We start from the raw sequence: 6000 nt of genomic DNA, 5'->3' as shown, positions 1-6000 counted from the left end.
CCTCTGAAGGGCAGCAAGGGAAATTCATACCTTATGTGCTCCCACTCCCGGTTAACCTCTGGGGAAGGGATATTATGCAGCATTTGGGCCTTATTTTGTCCAATGAAAACGCCCCATCGGGAGGGTATTCAACTAAAGCAAAAAATATCATGGCAAAGATGGGTTATAAAGAAGGAAAAGGGTTAGGACATCAAGAACAGGGAAGGATAGAGCCTATCTTACCTAATGGAAACCAAGACAGACAGGGTCTGGGTTTTCCATAGCGGCCATTGGGGCAGCACGACCCATACCATGGAAAACAGGGGACCCAGTGTGGGTTCCTCAATGGCACCTATCCTCTGAAAAACTAGAAGCTGTGATTCAACTGGTAGAGGAACAATTAAAATTAGGCCATATTGAACCCTCTACCTCACCTTGGAATACTCCAATTTTTGTAATTAAGAAAAAGTCAGGAAAGTGGAGACTGCTCCATGACCTTAGAGCCATTAATGAGCAAATGAACTTATTTGGCCCAGTACAGAGAGGTCTCATGCTGGTTAATCAACTCATAGATCTTGTCCAGATACAACTAGATGTATTATGACAAATAACTCAGCAGGGATGTGAACAAAAGTTTCCGGGATTGTGTGTTATTTCCATTCAGTATGTTAAATTTACTAGGGCAGCTAATTTGTCAAAAAGTCTTTTTCAGTATATGTTACAGAATTGGATGGCTGAATTTGAACAGACCCTTCGGGAATTGAGACTTGCCATCATTCAGGTCAACTCCAAGCGCTTGGACCTGTCCCTGATCAAAGGATTACCCAATTGGATCTCCTCAGCATTTTCCTTCTTTAAAGAATGGATGGGGGTGAGATTATTTGGAGATACACTTCGCTGTGGATTAGTGTTGCTTCTTTGGTTGGTCTGTAAGCTTAAGGCCCAAACTAGGAGAGACAAGGTGGTTATTGCCCAGGCGCTTGCAGGACTAGAACATGGTGCTTCCCCTGATATATAGTTATCTATGCTTAGGCAATAGGTCGCTGGCCACTCAGCTCTTATATCCCATGAGGCTAGTCTCATTGCACGGGATAGAGTGAGTGTGCTTCAGCAGCCCGAGAGAGTTGCAAGGCTAAGCACTGCAGTAGAAAGGCTCTGCGGCATATATGAGCCTATTCTAGGGAGACATGTCATCTTTCATGAAGGTTCAGTGTCCTAGTTCCCTTCCCCCAGGCAAAACGACACGGGAGCAGGTCAGGGTTGCTCTGGGTAAAAGCCTGTGAGCCTAAGAGCTAATCCTGTACATGGCTCCTTTACCTGCACACTGGGGATTTGACCTCTATCTCCACTCTCATTAATATGGGTGGCCTATTGCTCTTATTAAAAGAAAAGGGGGATCTGTGAGGAGCCGCCCTCACATTTGCCATTATAAGATGGCACTGACAGCTGTGTTCTAAGTGGTAAACATAGTCTGCACACATGCAGGGGCAGTTTTCCCACCATGTGTTCTGCCTTTCCCGTGATGACAACTGGGCCGATGGGCTGCAGCCAATCAGGGAGTAATACATCCTAGGTGGAGGATAATTCTCCTTAAAAAGGGATGGGGTTTCGCCATTTGCGGGCTTGCTCTCTTGCACTCTGGCTCCTGAAGATGTAAGCAATAAAGCTTTGCCGCAGAAGATTCTGGTTTGTTGCGTCTTTCCTGGCCGGTCGTGAGAACGCGTCTAATAACACAGGAAGGGTTTCGTAAGTATGTCGTCTCTTCATTATCCCCCTCGTCCTTGAGAGTTTGGACAGAATCAAACCTGTTCCTTCATAAAGCATTTGCTGTGTGGGCCCAACCCACATCCTCCTGCTCCTCACTCCTATGATGGCTATAGCCAGCACCTGTCGTGGTGTGAGTGAGAAATGTCCCCCACAGGCATGGGAATTTCAACACTAGGTCCCTAGTTGGTGGTGCTATTTGGTGAGGACTAGGCCTTGATGGAGGAAGTATGTCACTGGGGGGTGGGGAGGTGGGCTGTGGGATCACATAGCTCTCCCCACTTCTGGTTGGCACTCTCTTCTCTCTCTGCGCTTGAGGTGAAAGCACTTAGCTTCCTGCTCTGGCCGCTGTGCCTGCCTGCCTGCTGTCCGAGACTCTAACCCTCAGGTACCACAAGCCAAAAGAAACTCCTTTTACTCTAAGTTGCCTTGGTCACTGTGTTTTATTACAGCCACAGGAAAGTGCCACAGTTCTGTGTCATTTATCCCTCATTTTGCACCGCCTGGCATGGCTCGCCATTACGTGTTTGTCAGACGATGGTGACATATTTTAGAAAGTGGGTTCCCTGATTGTCTTTTTGTGAGTGTCCCAGAGGCTGAGCATATCGATGAGAGCTTGATAAACCCCCACAGGACCAGGACGGCATTGTGTAGCGACTTGGATGCTCATTTTAGGAACCGGATCCACCTCTGGCCTTTGTTTTACTGCAGGGTTGGCACAATTCACTGGTTACCATGTAAAAAAGCTGTGCCAAGATGAAATTCCTCATATGTTAAAAGAGACAAAAGAGCCTGGGCAGTGGTGGCATACGCCTTTAATCCCAGCACTTGGGAGGCAGAGGCAGACAAATTTCTGAGTTTGAGGCCAGCCTGGTCTACAAAGTAAGCTCCAGGACAGCCAGGGCTACACAGAGAAACCCTGTCTCAGAAAAAAAATAAAATTAAATTAAAAAAGAGAGACAAAAGAGCTAGGTGGTGGTGGTGGAACAGGCTTTTAATGCTAGCACTCAGGAGGCAGAGGCAGGTGGATCTCTAAATTCAAGGCCAGTCTTTCTACTGAGTGAATTCCAGGACAGCTATGATTACACAAAGAAATCCTGTCTCACAAAAACCAAACCAAAGCAAACCACAACAGCACAGCAGAAACAACAGCAACAAAAAGAGCCACCACAAACAGCCATGGCACAAGAAGCAGGCGTGGGCTTTTGGGTCAGCAATTCTGAGTTCAGGGCTTGCTTTCTGTGGGCAGGATTAGACAAGTATTTTTATCAGAGCATAACTTTCCAAGTGTATAAAATGGGAATCAAAATATTACTTAACTTCCCGGGATTTGTTGGCTAAATAAAATAATTTATATAGAACTGTAGATCCTAGGAGCTCAGTCAGTTATGCAAGGAATGTAATTTCTTTGAATGTGCTACTTGAAAGCTTAGGATCTGGGATTAGAAGGCCCTCAATCCTGTTCCTTCCCTATAAACCTTCTGTGATGGAGATTCTGGAGTTTACTTCAAGGGTCAAGTTTCAGGTCTTTGGTCCTTGCTGGGTGCTCCAGTCTACCTTAGTGCTGCTGCCAAGACCTGCTGCTGCTGCTGCTAATTCATCAGAGATGGGAAGCAGAGCCCTGGACTCAAGGCCACAGTAGTTCTGGTCATTTTTAGAGAATGCTTCCATGAACTGTTTAGGTTTATCTTGCATCAAGAGGGGCCATCAGTCTGTGTGTCATCCTAATGTGTTTAAGATGGATAGGGAGGACACTTCAGCTAAAATATAATCGGATGCAGTGATTTTAACAGGGCTTCATGTAGCTGGGGCGTGGCCATCAGCGTTCTCGTAACAGTTCTGGTTTCTATTTGCCAAAGACATGGAATGGCTGTGAAGTCAGAAGTAAAAGCAGAGAAAGGGGCTTGGCTCTCCTCTCTGTGCGTTGGAGAGTAGCAGTAGCAGCATTTTGAGAGTGCAGCATTTTGGCAAGATGTTGCTCAGCTTTCAAACGGGGAGGTGTGTGCCTGCTCCAACACCAACCACCAGGACGATGGAGACAAAGAGCCCGGCCTCACACGGATGGGTGGTCTTGGGAGAAGACCAAAGCTGGTAAGTGTTTGAAGGCCTGTCATGGGGAGCCCCGAGGAATGCTTTGGTGTTATTCTAGACTGAATTTTTCGGGCCAACATATACCTTGGATCATGTGCCTGAAGCCTGTGCTATTTGCTCAGTGGATAAAATGTAAAAAGAAAGACAAAAAATAACATTGTCATTTGCACATCTAATGAACTCCCTACCTCTGCTTGGGTGGCTCGATGGATCAACAGTGTATCAAGAGACCTGTGTTGTTCTATAGCACAGTGAGTGGGTTGGTAGGGTATGTTGAATGCTCTACAATTGGTTTGACTCCCTGGCTTTTGAGAAGGTGGATGAAGAGCAAGGGTTTCCCAGGAACTAGATGCCTTGAAGACTGTCTTGCCTGATTTATGTGGACTTGGTAGAAAAAAAGGAGGCTGAGTGACCCATGCAGTGAGGTGGCGGTGGAGCAGAAGCACAGGTAGGGAAACTGCCTTCGGAAGGGTTTCATTCTTGTGCCGGGACAACATGGGCAAGGCAACTCTTAGAAATGAAAACATTCAAAAAAAAAAAAAAAAAAAAAAAGCTGGGCGTGGTGGCACACGCCTTTAATCCCAGCACTTGGGAGGCAGAGGCAGGCGGATTTCCGAGTTCGAGGCCAGCCTGATCTACAAAGTGAGTTCCAGGACAGCCAGGGCTATACAGAGAAACCCTGTCTCGAAAAACCAAAAAAAATAAAAAAATAAAAAAAATAAAAAAAATAAAAAAAGAGATGAAAACATTTCATCATAGTTGGCTTACAGTTCCAGAGGTTCAGTCCATTATCATCATGGCGGGATTCATCAGGCAGCCAGGAGAAGGCTCTGACTTCACACTGGGTGGAGCTTGAACACAGGAGCCTTTAAAGCCCGCCTACCCAGTGACATACTTCCTCCAACAAGGCCACACCTCTTCCTCCAATAAAGCCAAGCCTCCTTATAGTGTCTCTCCCCAAGGCCAATCATTGAAACGCATGAATGTATGGGGATCAAACCTATTCAAACCACCACAGAAACCACAAGGAAGCTTCTAATGGAGCAGCTGGTGGGCCAGATGCTCCTCCTGCCTGCTGCTCATGCTGCACTGGCCACAGTCCCCTGTCGCATACAGATGTGTGCCTAAGGTCTAAGGGAGGTTGGGAGAAGATGAGTCTTCTGAAGGCTGACCTGTCTGATGTTCTCTTTCTCGGAGAAAAATGAAGATCAAGACAGGAAGCAGGGGCTGGTGAGATGGCTCAGTGGGTAAGAGCACCCGACTGCTCTTCCAAAGGTCTGGAGTTCAAATCCCAGCAACCACATGGTGGCTCACAACCATCCATAACGAGATCTGACTCCCTCTTCTGGAGTGTCTGAAGACAGCTACAGTGTACTTATGTATAATAATAAATAAATCTTAAAAAAAAAAAAAGACAGGAAGCAGGATGGGGAACTGGGGGGGGGTACACATCTTTATTTGCTCTTCCATCCTTTCTTTTTCTTTCTTTCTTTCTTTTTTTTTTTTTTCCTTTTGGTTTTTTTGAGACAGGGTTTCTCTGTATAGCCCTGGCTGTCCTGGAACTTACTCTGTAGACCAGGCTGGCCTCGAATTCAGAAATCTGCCAGCCTCTGCCTCCCAAGTGCTGGGATTAAAGGCATGCATCTTCCTTTCTAATGGTATCTGGCAATGACCCCAAATACAATGCCAGGTTTTAAATGTCTCTCTTTCACTGTAACGTCTTGTATGATGGTGCTCTGGGGAAATAAGGGACAGAGGCAGTCCTCCTCAGGACATACCTTGTCCTCGTCACCTCTTTGGGAAACCAGCCTTGAAGTCAGGTAATACAAGACAGTAGAGACAATATGATACAGAGGGATGAGGCCAGACTGGTAAGATGTGAACACATCACACACAGTAGAGGAAGGGTGCCAGGCTGCATGTCTGCCTCACTGCTGGGGTGCCTGAGCACCACTGGTAAGCCACTCAGGGGAGGCAGAGCACAGTCTGTAAGAGACTGTGTTTCCCAAGTGAGAAAAGGCAGAGTCTGAGACACATACCATGGTGGTTCTCCATCTCCTGTGTATCCAGACACCGCTTGGGTACTGCTGGGAGTTGGAAATGGGTGTCCTCAGATCTGAGGGTTCCCCTCATCTCTTCAGGACATCTACATGCCAGGCAGGAAGG

The sequence above is a fragment of the Mus musculus genome, chromosome 13 (assembly GCF_000001635.26).
Source record: "Mus musculus strain C57BL/6J chromosome 13, GRCm38.p6 C57BL/6J".
In the NCBI taxonomy this organism is placed as follows: domain Eukaryota; kingdom Metazoa; phylum Chordata; class Mammalia; order Rodentia; family Muridae; genus Mus; species Mus musculus.
This window is presented reverse-complemented; position numbering follows the sequence as displayed.